Source organism: Topomyia yanbarensis, chromosome 3, assembly GCF_030247195.1.
Source record: "Topomyia yanbarensis strain Yona2022 chromosome 3, ASM3024719v1, whole genome shotgun sequence".
In the NCBI taxonomy this organism is placed as follows: Eukaryota; Metazoa; Arthropoda; class Insecta; order Diptera; family Culicidae; genus Topomyia; species Topomyia yanbarensis.
In genome coordinates this window covers 63,451,756-63,467,529 of record NC_080672.1, presented here as the reverse complement: position 1 = coordinate 63,467,529, position 15,774 = coordinate 63,451,756, and positions in this window count along the sequence as shown.

Sequence of the window (15,774 nt, the reverse complement as noted above, 5' to 3'; positions counted from 1 at the left end):
GATGCTGGCTATCCTCTCTTTCGAGATCTGTTTGCCTTGCTGCTTTTAGCAGCAGTGAGCTGTAAATAAATGGATTTGCACGATTCTTCTGCTTGATGATGCCTGATAATGTTTCGGTTGGGATGTGCTTTCAACTTTACGATGATGCATTCTGTGTTTTTCCTGCTTGTTCTTCGGTAGTTTCGGAAATTATAAACGAATTATACACACTTTAAGTGCGGGATGAGACGTGACGCAACCGAATGTTGATGTACTGTCGTTCGTCACTTTTATGGCTACTGCTGGATTTATTATTACATTCACTGCATGTGTAAGCAAGAGACGAAAAGCGAACTCTTCTAACACTGGAAAAGATTCTACTACTTTGAACGAAACCGGTTTAAAGTGTCTTCGTTGCAAAACAATAAAACCAACCCATCTGCCAGGCCGAACGCATTAGAATTCTTGCAAATAAAACTAATTTGAATTGTCAACGTGCCACTCGGCTTAAATTGATGGTGACATCGACGCTCGTTTGGCGATGAACCTGTATCCCGCGCATTCAGCGTGTGCTAAATGCTTTTCCGTTCGATGACCCAAGTGGGAAAAAAATCACAGCGCGCCGTTTCGCGTCAAAACAGAACGAAAATAGCGAAACTGAAAAAAACGATAACGTACATAAACAAGAATACGATCGGCAAGGCTTGCGACGGAACGTCTGAGAATGTTGGGGGGAGAAAAAGATGAAGGAATATTTTGAATAGTTATCATCACATATTCAGGGGAACACAATAAAAATGAATGTGGCAATGAACCGTTTGAATGACTATAGTAAATTTTCAGTATTCTCTAGTTTGAACATTTCTTGAAATCTACCTTCATTTTAGTTATTTTTGTAATTTTTCTATATTAAAATATTTTTTTTCATTTGCATATCTACAATTTTCCAATGGATTTTGACGGACTAGTATTTTAAATGGTCAATAGAGATGGGTAGGTAATGTCAGAGACATAACCACAGTGAAGTAGAATACACTCTAGGCTGTTAATACCAACGCTGCAAGGTTTACTATCCTCTGAAATACTTAATTAAAACCAGTTATTTCGGTATTTGTACACATAGATCGAATTTTCTGCTGTTGCCAAATGAATTGTTTCACTATCATTAAATGCCCTTTTCAGGGTTACCATATCAGAATCCACATGATAGAATATTTTAGATTTCTTTCTATATATACCGATATCTCGGAATTTCCATCATAAATACCGAAATAACTGATTTTAATACAATCTTTCAGAAGATAGTTAAAATTGCTGCATTCGTATTAACAGCCTGAAGTGTATTCTACTTTTCTTCGGTTATGTCTCTGTCATTACCCACCTCTATTTTTGTTGGAGTTAAAAATACAGCTAGAGCAACTGAAAACCGGCCAATTATTAAATAGTTTGTACGTTTATCATAGCTAGAGAGCGCCTATTCATTGTTGATTTGTTCATTTATTATTATTAATCATCAGTGATTTTTCTCGCCAATCGGGAATATATATATATCATTATTTGAATTTATGGGAAATAGCATTCACGAACCCAAGAAACGAACTGTTTTGGCCGCATTTTAGACACGTGAATTTGTTGCTATCCCCTTTGCAGGGGTAGTTTTGGTCTTCTTTGGCCTTCAATACAGTCGATGTCTGGAATCGGGTTTTCAACAGTTCTTCGACTATTGGTCGAACTTTACCGGGTGGGTCTGCGGCCCGTATAACTTTCATCACTTCCCAAAAAATCGTCGGTTTCGCTGTGTGCCACTCGGGTGAGCGTGCGTTGCACCGGTGTATTGCTGCTGGTTTTATTACCACCACCACCAGTTTTTTCACCATCATCACCAGCGTTCTGTTTCTTCTCTCCGGTGGTAATCGATTTCCGGAAATAGTCACGCCGAAGAACAATTTGTTCAGCTCGGCGTCATTTCGAATGACCAGTTGCTGATGACTTCCATCGCCTCTGTCAGGTAGACGGGTGCCCCTTCACCGACACGCTGGGCGTAGTAACTCTTTCTCAGCAAACGATGGATACGTCCGACATGACGTGCTGGTGTAGCTAGCACGAATGTAAAACACAAACGATGCCGCACTCGCATACGACCCCCTGTTTCGTACTTGGTTCAGTTCACGTTCGAAGCCGTAGAGGCCGGCCATCGAACATAAATAGTTTACTTTCATCGTCCAAGAGGAGGTGGTATTCAGCGGCAAAAATTTCTCGCAGAATTTCAGGAAATAAGTTTCTACGTGCCGAAGACTGAATGGCTGGCAGGACAAAAGTATACCAGTTGCGCTATGATCTATGAAACAAAATCTCGAAGACCACGAAACGATCTGATGCTTGTGGAAAAAGTTATAAGGTATAAACCGATTGATGCTTTAGCACCTTTGCTGGTAAATCTCGATCTCGATGCAACTTTTTGCCTTTCTCATATGGAAAGGTTATGCAATCACTCTAAAAATCGTCAACCTAATCCCGGCCTATAAAGGCTTAGGTAGGGGTATGCAATGCAATATGGTTGCTACTTTAAAATTAAAACTAGTTTAAAATTTCTTAACAAGTTGAAAATTTTCGGCAGGGTCCGGACCCCCCGAATCCACCGATGGTTTCAAGCGATGCTTCAGTGTCGACACATAGTATCTCTAGTCCTTGGTTGTTGATGCATTGTATGTATGTACAAATCGTACTGAATATGTAATATGCATTACCATCATTGTATTGAACATAACCAGTAGAGTGACAGGAAAAAATGATCCCTATCGGCCCATGCCTGAGTCGATTGCTAGTCCCACCAGGAGTACTTGTTCCAAATTTGAAGCAAATCGGACAAGTCTAGCTATCGGACCAACGTGCCTGAAGTTTTAATGGGATTTTTCGACATTTTATCTGGAGAAAACCCACTAACTCGCATTTTCGCCACTAGGTAGCATTGTATGCATCGTTTCATCACTGTAAGTGAAAATAAGAAAGATAATTTAATTGTCTACAACTTTGTCGAAGACTGCTAGTGAATCCGGCTTTGTTAAAAGAAGTTATTAAACTTTTAACGAAGTGGTGTCTTAGTCTGTTTTGCATGGGGCCTAGCGGTGCATGGTTGTGGATCAGTACTTGATTCGCACGAACTAAACATTTTTGTGAAATGATCGTTAGGTTTAGGTCAATAGTATGTTCAGAAGATTTATAGTAAGTGATACGAGTTACGTTTTGGTTCGAAAATATTAGTTCCAAATTTTACCGCATAGATGGCGCCAACACTAGCTTTTCAACGGAAAGAGATAGAGATTAGATGTCTTCCACAAAGTTGTAGAACAAGCATTTCTAAATAACTCTTTCGAACATCTCGATATTCTATCTCACTTCTATGAAAAGTTAGTGTTGACGCCCTCTTTGCGGTCACAGGTGGAACTAAAATTTTCTAACCAAAACATAACTCCTATTATGTACTACAATTCTTGTGAACATATTATTCAGCTAAATCTAACCATTATCTTACAAAAATGTATAGTTGGTGGGAATCGAGTACTGATACACAACCATGCACTGCTAGGCCCCATGCAAAACTGACTCAGACATCACTTCGTTAAAAAATTTAATAACTTCTTTTAACAAAGCCGGATTCACTAGCAGTCTTCGACAAAGTTGTAGGCAATTAAATTATCTTTCTAATTTTCAATTACAGTGATAATACGATGCATACAGTGCCATCTAGCGGCGAAAATGCGAGTTAGTGTGTTTTCTCCATGTAAATTGTTGAAAAATCCCATACAAACTACAGGCACGTTGGTCCGGTAGCTAGACTTGTCCGATTTGCTTCAAATTTGGAGAAAATACTCCTGGTGGGACTAGGAATCGACTCAGGGGTGGGCCGATTTAGTTTTCAAAAATTCATCATTTTTCTGGGCACTCTAATAACCAGCCATGGAAACGTAGTTTGGACAAATGAGAAAGGCACAATTGCACCACTAGGTGGATTAAAACAGGTTTTTTACTTGCTCTTATTGGGTCCAAGTCAATAATCTGAGTTCGGTTGTTTGTTTCTTTATTTATGACACTTCACACCTTTGGGTGGAGCGTTCGTGTCGAGGAAGTATATGATTTACATTTCATTCGTTTCGATCAATTCAGTATGCAAATTCGTGCATCAAGCTTGATCTGTCGTATATAGTTTAGTATCTTTGTTGCGCTGCTTTCCTCGCCATTCAGTGCATCTCTCAAACTAGTTGTACTGATACCATGCTGTTGTCTCTCGTTGGTGTATCTCCTGCAATGTAGTATCACGTACCCTACATCTACTACTACTCCACAGCATTCACAATTCGGTGGTGCTTCTCTCTTTAGAAGGAATGTATGGGTCAGTCTTGTGTGGCCGATTCTTAACCGACTCAGTGTGCTTTGATCGGCAGCACTATTTCGCTCCATCCATCGCTGTGTATCACATTTGATTTTTCGCAGCTTTGCCTCTCGGAAACGCGTTTTTTATTGCTCTCCAAGCATCTTCAGCTGGGATTGGTACATCAATAGCCGACTGTGCTCTTGCCTCGTTCGCAAGTCGATCTGTCTCGTTGTTGCCTGTTATGCCACTATGTCCTAGGATTCAGACGAATCGAACAGGTTTGCTCTGTGCTAACGCTTCTGCCTCCTGGAACCATGGGTGCTCCGATTCGCCGCCTTCTAAGGCCAACAGGCAGCTCGCAGAGTCTGTCAGAATGACCATTGCGTTCTTGATGTTCGGTATTGACAAAGTCATCTTAATTGCATACGCTTCCGCAGAAAATACGCTACAGTGTTTTGTTAGCTCTTCCGCTATTTCTTCGGGGTTGTTCGTAAAGTCGTCCGATCGCTCGAATGCTACAGTGCTTCGCTGGCGGTTACCACGCAAAGTATTCACTGTACGCCACAGCTCAGTTGTCGTGCTATTCGGCGAAATCTTAACCACGAAATTCTCCCATGACTGTTGTTTCGCTAACTTAACCGCTTTTCGTGCTGATGCTTGTGATTCCTGGAATCGTCTGAGCGCTGTTGGCCTGTCTGTGTGGTACAGCTTTTGGTCCAGTTCGGCCACTGCTTCGTGGCATGCATTTGATTGAAGCTGCCAGGTAGGTTTTCCAAGCAGAAGGAAATATCAATAGCTGATGTATTGCCCGTTGCGGGGTCGATGCGAGTCGGAGTAGAGTTGCTCAGAATCATGAGCTTTCTAGTCGTTGTCGTTTCTGCGATGAAGCGACCAAGCGCGTTCGATGACTGAGATCCCAAGCGATGTGATGTGCATTGAAGTCTCCAAGGAACACTACTGGACCTTCCAGTTCATCTAGGAGGTCGTTCAATACTGCCTGACATTGCTGAGTGGAAGGTGGGAGGTAAATAGACACAACTGTTGCCAGTAATGGCAGGAAGATGCGTGAGGCGACGACCTGTATGCAGGCCCGATGAGAGGGGGGGGTCAGCCGGGGCAATTGCCCTGGGGCCCGGGTCGCGTTTGGGGGCCCGAATTTTTATCCGGAAGATGGGTGAAAACGTCTGGTATTCATAGAAGAGCAAGAAAAATAAGAATTGTAATTTCTTTGTAATTATTCACCCTATTAAATTGTCATATGATGAAAGCGGAGAAAAATTTGAAAGACATTTTAATCTAATAACTTGAGAATTCGAAATTGTGGATACCAGAGCTTTATTTTATATTTAACTTTTTTCCTTTTTTATTTCGACTATGTTAGTCACATTTTCTTTTTACATTTTAACGACATTCAATTAGCTAGAGATTACTGGGTAGGGAAATTTATGAAAATTAGAGCCATAGTACTCAAGTGAGAGCAAGGATGTGAAGTAAACAGATCGGAAAACTAGAAGTGGCAGGGTCATTAGAACAGGCTTAATATCGTACGGGCTTAATCTTTGTCTTCTGTTAATGAGGGTCGAGCTTAGGCAGTATAACTACGAATCACCCGAGTTCACTAACATGTGTCCTGGTATCGATAGACGTGTCCATCTTTACCGTGACAACCGACGATATATTTAACATTTGTTAAAACAAACGTTCTTAGAGGAGTTGTCTACTTTATGTACTAGGTCAACAAAACCGAGTTTTTTGTTTGAATTGGCAGAATACTTTACAAAACGTTCAGAAGCCAATTCAATGTATTTTCGAAGAGAACAGCGCCAAACAGAAATGCAAGCACACGGACGTATCCGTCCTCTTCTGCGTTCGTTTCTTTACTGGTGGTACCGGTTGTTGGATTGCAGACACTGGGAGTATTTTATGGAGTGAATATTTGTTTCTGTAAGATCCACAAATCTTGGTTTTGAAGCTTTTTGTGGTTTGGCATAAGATAACGATGTGCTGTTAGCGGTTATAGTAGGCGGACTTTTCTTAGCTACTTCTGTACAATGTTTTAGGTGGTGCAGAGTTTTTTGGAGAATTTGCGCATAGGAATCTGCCCTGGGTGCATAACCGGTGTTGTCTGATGAGATGTTCCATGTTCGGTTAATATGCATAAAATGGTTTTGTAAAAAGGAATTAGTTTGTTCACAAGCATTCTCACCACAGGAAAAGGATTAGAATTACCCTGGAAAATGTTCCTCAATGTTATTAAATCCATTTCTCCGTACCTTGATATAAACTTTTTTTTATCGCCATGTCAGGAGTGGGCAGAGATAAATCGTGTAAGCGCACCTGTTTAGAGCCGTTGTCTATATATACGGGGATGCTTTAGTTAACGTTGCCGCATTCGTTGGCGTGTTGTATGTTGTTTCGCGTAACGAATGACTGTGATTAATGTTTTATATGGTGCAATTGTAGGATATTAGCTCCTGCCACATTGAGCACCTTTTTCACTTTTAGTAATTGTTTCACTTCTCGAATACCTGGTCTCAATGAACATTTCCAAAAAACAATAGCAACACAATTTATCCACAGTGGGGCTAGTTTTTGCAGGGGATCTATGGCGGAACGATTTTAGCTTGGACTCCGGGAGGGATGAGAAGGTAGACTGACCTTAATTAACCGGTAATTGAAATAAATTTTTATTTGTATATTTGTATTTTTATAGCACGTTAAAATAATTTTTCGCCAAAAATGCTTTGTGTTAAGATGGAACACTAATTTTGGGCGTCGCTAGAGATGTTTGTGATATCCATAAGAAGCCAATTGCTATGTGCCAAATAAGGAAATCAAATCAGTTCAATTCAGTCACCAGTACTAGCAGTCGTTTGCCCGCTGTACTCGCAGTTGTTTTATTTGCGTTTAATTCCTTATTACTGCGTTCTGTGTCATTTTTGTCTATTACTGCATATTCCAACAGCGTATTAAAACCGACTTCTACATTAAAACGTCACATTCCTTTCCAAAAAAACCTTCATAAAAGCTATGATTAGAAAATTTTCTCGGTTGTTCTATATTTTTAATCCTACAACGGTTTTGTGGGGTACATTTGTACCACAGAGCTATTTGCAATCCCTGTTATTCCGTTACGGTTTATTTTAACTGCAAGCAAATTTTATCATAAATCAATTTGATTATTAAACTTCCATTAAAGCTGGTGCAACCTATTTGTTTCACTTAAATAACCTAACAGTGCCTGCTTAAAATTTGTCTGGGGTACAAATGTACCCCACAAAACCGTTTACGTTAGTGTTTTATCATGTGTATATAATTCGGAAAATTTATTATATCTTTTTTATAAGCAAAATATCGATACATAGTAACTTGCGTGAAATTGTATAGGCTTCAACACTGCTGAACAATTAAATCTGTTATTTGACTTAATAATGCTACTATAGCAAAGTAACTAGAAAAGGCGCTTGGATCGTAATCGTATTTTTTGGTTTTGATGTCAAAATATGATTTGTATATAATATGTACTACGCACCACTCAATTGCTCATCTTCTGTAGCCCAAGTTCTGGAACGTACAATGCACTGGTCTGTTCCTTCATCGCCTATTTTAACTTCGTTACTGCATATTGCTGTATATTTACTATTTGTATTGTATTTGTATTTGGTGTTCAAACAAGCATCGGAATAAATGCACTTTTTGGTCGGTTTTTGAATTATTTACTATTTGTTCAAAAGGCAATTTAATAATATTTACAACGCCGTATAGATAGTAAAAATCGGTTAGAAGCTTCCGAAGTTATAGCAATATTAAGGTTAAAAAGGGATGTTTACGTATTTTTAGGACAAATTGTATAAAAATGAAAATGTGCATAAAAATTTGCAAAGCACGATTATTTTTGAAAAGGCTGCTTTGATTGGCTTATTTTTGAATAAAACTATCTAATTTAATTATAAATTCAATAAAAACTAGGCATATTAGAGCGGTTTTAATTCTGGGGTACGAATGTACCCCACAAAACCGTTTACGTATAGAAAAAGTTACGAAACCGTTGTAGGGTTAAACGAGAATTACGAGCTGAATTTGCTACCTTATTCTTGCTAACAACAAAAGCTAAAAACTGCTCCACCAACAGATAAATCTACCTGTGTATCATTTTGTCTAAACCACAGAAGCAAAATATCGTAGGGGAGCCCGGGGCTAGTTGGCGGTTGAGGTAAGTTGGCGGAATCCCTTTTTCTCTGTTTCAATTAGACATATAGCGCTGGCTCTTCTTGTGTACCTCAAGTTAGGTAAAACCCGTTATCCAATGTGTTTTTGTTGCAAAACGATTTGTTTGGTGGAAGTTGTGGGTGATATTGTGTTTTCGAGTATACCACGTGAATGTTCTAAATTTTAAATGCTTTGCGTTATTTAGAGTGATTTTAAATCTATTTCCCGAATGATTATATTTTTCGATAGCGCGTGAAAAGAGCATCCGTATAGATATTACATCTATCCACAAACAAAAGTAATTTTTTAAATAATTTTTAATAAAATATGCGGTTGAGGCAAGTTGGCGGTGCTGCACGTGGGATAAGTTGGCGGTACTATTTACAGTGCAATAAAATCATGAAATATTTTTATTTCTGGAATTCACTCCAAAGTAAGAAAATCTTTTTCTTGTGTATCTCGCCAATGTAGGAGACATTTATTCCGGCCAATTGCATAAAAAATTTCTTTTGTATAGGGTAAAATTCTTTTGTATAGGGAGTACGCGTCAAAGTCAAAATTCCGGGGTATTGAAACTGAAATATAATAGCAAATGTCGGTTAATATACAGTTTTCTCGAAAAGACATTCAGCACGTTCCAAAAGGACCCTTGAAGTAATTGAATCTCCATTTGATTGCTTAGTTTTTGGCGTATACTCACATACCGCCAACTTACCCCGGGGCCGGGGTAAGTTAGCGGGTTTTCCGCGTCACATATTTTTGTCACTAAAAATGCAATGCATCAAACACTTTAAAAAAATCGGCGATAAAAATTGAAACCAAAAAACCCCGCCAACTAGCCCCAGTCTCCCCTACTTCAACCTACTGTGTCGAACGTGAATAAAAATGAATGACGATCAAAGCGGAAAATGGCCGTACTGTGGTCAAACTGTATTCCTGTTTACTTTTCGAGGTGTCTCTTAAAATCACCTGTTGGAGAAGTTAAAAATATCAAAGTTGCAAATGGAGGTAAAGATGATCAATGTCTATACCTTACAATTTCATAGTTGGACATAGTGTACTGATTATTTTTCAGACTAATAATCAAGTAGAAGCGTTTATTGCGCAAAATTAAATATATCATTGAATGTGGCAACATGAAGTCAGTACCTCTGTATATATAAAGGCGATGACACAAACGTGGTGCGAATACACGGATTATCTCCATATACCTCTAATAAGGTTGTTAACCATTGTGTACATTTTTAACAGGGCAAAAGAGTACCCGGGAACCCGCTAATTGAAAAACTCGTAACCATAGCAATTTTAGCAACAGCAACATAGTTTGATATATGAATGAATATATACAAGTCCTCTAATCAAGATTCAAATAAGTAAGTTGAGAAGGGCCCGTCAGTAACACTAGCCTTGGGGCCCGCCGCCGCTCTCGACGGCCCTGCCTGTATGCTAGTGTTCAATTGCATACGTTCAACGGGTATGCCCTCTCGGATCGCAAGTCATACATCATGTTACCAATAGTATTGGGAATTTGATTTCAGTAGCAGCGTATAGTTTCTCCGACAAAACTAGATTCCACCACGCTTTGGTTGACTTTTGTTTCTTGCAGCGCTATTACGCAAGGTTCGTGCTCGAAGTATGCAGCTTCAGTTCGCTGATGTGCGCTCTTAGATCGTGCAGGTTCCGTTGCAGTGCGAAACATCCGTTGGAACGATCATTCGTGATCGATTGTGTTGACGATGATGTGGTCGATATTCGGCGGTGGTTGTGTGGTGTTGGCGCGTGATGACCGTTTACCGGCGGAAAGCCAGAAGGAGAATTGTGAGAACTATATATCCGGAAGGTACGGACAGTCCTCTTCCACCCGCTCGATCCCTTCATGATGAAGTGGGGAAGCTACTTTCTTCTCTTCTTCCCCAAACCTGTTACTCGCTCGATGCGTGCTGGTCACATCTGTACTGGGACAAACCGCAACAGAATCCGTTCGTAAGCGAGGTAGAATAGGACTGACCTGTGGGACGTCTATAGCGCCACAGTGCCAGCCGCTGTCGAGACAACTACACGATAAATTCCAGAACTACGGACAGCGACCGACACTGGAGAAAAACATTGTGTGGTTTTAGTAGATTGCTTCTTCGACGATAGGGTTACTGATTCGTTGTGGTATAGTCTTGTCGATATGCCTTCTCCGGTGAAACCAACGGTTGGTGCCAGGGTGCAGCGCAAACAGTATTGATAACCGCATCTGTAAATGCATTTTGCGCAGACGTATCTGTGAAAGGGTTATCAGATTTGGAACTGACCTGAGGTAGGTCCAGGTTCGTGTAGTTTTCGTTGATTGCTGCTTCAACGGTTGAGTTGCTGAGCCATCGTCGTACATTCTTGTAGATATGCCTTCTCTAGGTGAAATCAATGGTTGGTTCCAGACATGTATGTGAGCGGTGATTTTAATCGATTCTGTAAAAGAATTTAGCGCAGCAGTATCCGCAATAGGTTTGGCAACGTCAGAACTGTCCTGTGGAAGGTCCAACCCCACAGTGCCAACCGCTGTCGTACAAACTTCGAAAGACTTCGTGTAGTTTTGCTCCTTCTGTTCGTCGATCGGGATTCTTTTGTTTGCTGGTTCGCAAGTTGTAGTGGTAAAATCGGTGTCCTTATTGGCCAAAGGGGTGAATTCACCATCAACGAGTTTGACGGCCCGGATAGTTCCTTCATCCTGCTGTGCTTGCGTTGGAAGGAACCTCCAAACCGATCTATGGTCAGTATTCGTGCGTGGGTTGTCTTCGATATCCAAACGACGATGAAAATGAGAATTATCGAAGAGGCTGGCTAGGAGGCTTCTCGGTAATCTCAATATCATCGTCTGAATAACTCATGGTTTCGTTGGTGATACTAGTAGCGGTTCTTTTTGGTGGTGGGCTCAAGTTATCCGGTGAGGTTGTCGTGGGTTTGCTGAACGGGGTGTATTGCTTCTGCGGTCTTCCTCGTTTCGAATCCGTATTTGTCGCTGGTGAGTTGTTCCTGGATCTTGTTATTGGTCTGGCTACATGGTTCGTTAGTTTTTGTTTTTTACTGTGCTGGGGTTTTTCTTGACAAGCGGACTGTTACTTCAACTGATGGATGTACGCCAGCATTTGCTCGATTTTTTCGTCCTTGCGTTTGGTCTCCGCCAGAAGTTTTGCGATCTTCCTCTACATTGTTAGCCCTAACTCTTTCAGCTTGCTAAGGATCTCATTCGGTTGTGCTGTGGCCTGAGCATAGCTGCGTTTGCTCAGTTGTTCAGCTCGTTTGCGTGCTTCCGGGTATGTTAGATTGTCGCGTACTTTAATTTTTATGACCTCCATTTCTTTTTCATAAACAGGACATTTGCGGCTCGTTAGTTGGTGATCGCCTTCACAATTCCGAAAGTACGCAGTTTCTTTACATTTTTCATCGCCGTGTTGTTCTTTCGAGCAGTTAAAACATCGCTGAGGACCAAGACATCGAACGCGTGTATGGCCGTAGTTGAAGCACCCGTAATAGAGCATCGAGTTCGAGAAGTATGGGCGAGTAGGAACGTGAAGCAAACCGATCTTTATGTATTCCGGGTATGTGGTCTTGTAGAAGGTCAAGATTAGCGCTAGCGTATTCACTCTTTTCACGGTTTCCTTGAGTCGCTTGAGCTTCGGTATTTGCACCTTCAATTGGAACTCCAGCGAAAACCACAACCGATAAGCCAATAATGAACGGGTTTCTTGGCAAACGGACACCGTCTTTACTTGTCAGCGGCAGGTTCGTCAATTCGAATTTGTTCGTCGGATCCATGTACTCTGGCAATCTTCTTTTACTTGACCTTCCCGGGTCACCACTACTAGCGGCCGCCATCTTGAATCACACCACCAGACGATGCAAATTGCTATGTGGCATCTGACCTTATTTTCCCCTTCAACGTCGACTTTTTCGAAGTGTTTCCGCAATTTTGGGACACACTGTAGGTGCGCAGTGAGGAATCTGCTCGCTTACTAAAAATTCAATAATTTTTAAAAACATTTAACGTTTTTTTACGACTCGAAAAATATTCCCCATTTAGCACACCGTCAAACTCCACAGCGAGTGGATGAAAAAACGGCCCGGCAACCACGCGGGTAGCACAGCAATAGCTGTTTGTTTACCTATAACACCGCGTGGGCAAAACTGAAATTCACTTTTTTCAGCCTTTTCTGAACCGATTTTCACCAATCTTTCACTGTTCACCACTAGAGAAGCACTTTGTTCGTGTTTCTATCGAAAAATAAACCGCGAATATTGCGTAAAACACCGAAAAACACAAAGGGATTCCATGAGAAACCGGCCGACCGCAAAATATGACCATCGTCGATTCGAACGAAACTTTGCAAGTGTGTTCACTGTATGAATCTCCATGATATTCTCTGGCAATTGGAATATTTTGATACAAGAGCAATTTTTCAAAAGGGCGTAAACGTTTCTACGTGCATGAATTTCAAAAAATTGTTCGATTACTATATTTTATACAGCAAAACTATCTGAGAACAAGTGACAGGGAATGAATACTTCTGTCTGTCAAAAATATACACTGAAAAAAATGTTGTGCTATTTTTCAAAAAAACAAAAATTTATGATAAAAATTTAAATGGCGAAAAAACCCATTTTTTAATTTTTTTATATTTTGTTACCAAAAACCTAAAGAGAAAAGAAACATTTTGAATGTGATTGCATGATGGAGAAAAAATCGGTAAAAAAGTTTTTCTAACAATAACTCCGTACATGTTTTTAAATTTCATATTAATTGACATACAAAATTGTAATTTTATTACAGAATATAATTCTAAGCACCAGTTAAAATCAAAATGCATTTAACAAAAATTTTCCAAAAAGCGATAGTTTTCGAGATATTTGAAATTTTGCTCCTTCAAAACAATTAATTCGTGTAATTATGCTCTTTTTAAAAGTTATTCGCGTTACCCCATCATAAAATGTGAAAAATTTAATGTTAATCGTTTTAAAGACGTAAAAACAACTTTTTTAGTGTTTTTGGATCATGGAGAAGCTTTCAATAAAAAAGTTTCCTTAACAACAACTTTCGACATATTTTTATAATTCTTACTATTTGCAGTCAAAAATACAATTTCCTTTTTGAATATGATTCTAAACGCCATTCTAAATCAAAATGCTCTTAACAAAAAATTTATAAAATGTAGCAGTTCTCGAGATATTTTAACTTTTGTTTTAACAACACAATTATTTTGTTTTATTACGACCTTTTCATAAGTCAGTCGCATTTCTCCATCAAAAATAATAGGTTTTTCAAAAGGCCCATAAACTTTCCTGCAACTTTCTTTTTGACATGAAGGCGATATTGTAAACCATTTGAAAGTTACATGAAAGCAACCAAAATATATTTCAACCATAGGGTCTGATGATTAACCTATATAGTTGAATCATATGCATTTTGATTTTATATGGTGCTTAGAATTATATTCTGTAATAAAATTACAATTTTATATGTCAATTAGTATGAAATTTAATAACATGTACCAAGTTATTGTTAGAAAAAAAAATTTACCGATTTTTTCTCCATCATGCAATCACATTCAAAATGTTTCTTTTCTCTTTAGGTTTTTGGTAACAAAATATATAAAATTTAAAAAAATGGGTTTTTCGCAATTTAAATTTTTATAATAAACTTTTGTTTTTTTGAAAAATGACACAACATTTTTTTCAGTGTATATTTTTTTCAGACAGAAGTATTCATTCCCTGTAACTCGTTCTTAGATAGTTTTGCTGTATGAAATATAGTAATCGAGCAATTTTTTTTTGAAATTCATCTATGTAGAAACGTTTACGCCCTTTTGAAAAGTTGCTCTTGAGTCAAAATGATCTTATTACCTGTGGAAAATATTTAGTCTTCCATGGCGGTGAAACGTGCAAAGTTTCATCGGCATCTAAGATGGTCGGTCACGATTTTAATGATTTTCGGACGGATCTTCGTGGAATTCCTTGCTATGTTTAATTCCCGAATGCGCGTTTTTGATACCGTGCGGCACGGTGTTTCCAACTCAGATGAATAATCGGAGATGTTTGGTCCCACCACAAGAGTTTTCAGGGATAAAATAAGATTTTTTGCACACAATAAGAGAGAGTTCAAAAAAATTGTATATAATTTTACGTCAGCAGCCGTGGTGCTATGAGAATTGCAATTTTCATTAATCGTCAGAGCATCAATTGATTTTTGCCTAATATCTTTTTCCTCAACTATCAGATCATTTCACTGTCTTCGAGACTTTGTTTCATTGTTAAATTTCCTATAAAAACACGTCAATTTTTTTTAAGAGGAAATGAGCGACTCCAGGAGGAATTATTTTGTGAAAGTCAGTTTCCCTATACGAAATCGTATGTAAACTCAACAGTGGGCGCAAAAATATAGTTTCACCGATCAAGCTAAGAATTTGCACAGTTCTTGGTACCCAAAAAGTTGCTCGGAGCAAAATTCTATTTTTATCATATAAAAGTGTCCCACTCTAATGTCTTATATCCTACCTCACAACTTACGATATTGGTGCTGTCACGGTCAATATGACTGTTGATAACATAAGCAGGAAATACGTCTATTGTTCGGCATATTTACCGCATAATGAACCTTTGCATAGCTCAGGAATACAAATTGTGTCTACGTGTTTTAGAGCTAGCCTCAATCCGGCGCTAGCTTAGTCTTGGCACTAAACTAGTGTCGGATTCTGTTGAGACGAAGACGCAAATTACATAACTAATTCGACCATCACCTGCTGATAATTTCAAATGGGTGTTACGATCAAAAATTGGTAAACTTCAACATGATGCACTTTTTTCTTCGTTCACTCTTCATTTTAAAAATATATGTGTGTAGAATCATACCTGCTGTTTGATTTTGATTTTTAAGGGTAAATAAGTTCTGAAAATGCCATCGAAGAAAGACGAGCATTGGAGTAAACTTCTGCTCACGCGTCGCGAGAATCCAAACTACTCGGACGCCAAGTTGACGAAATTGTTGAATGTGGTTAAATCACCAACGTAATTAAAGTATTCAGAAAACATTTGTCGACAGCTAGAAAGACTGGATCGGGGGTAAATCGAAAGCCGAAGGCCGCAAAACGACGAAAAGAGAGGCCAGCGGTTTCAATTGCAATTCCAACGTCTCCGAAAAAAGCAAAAAATTATCTTGTTTTTTTTCAGATCACATT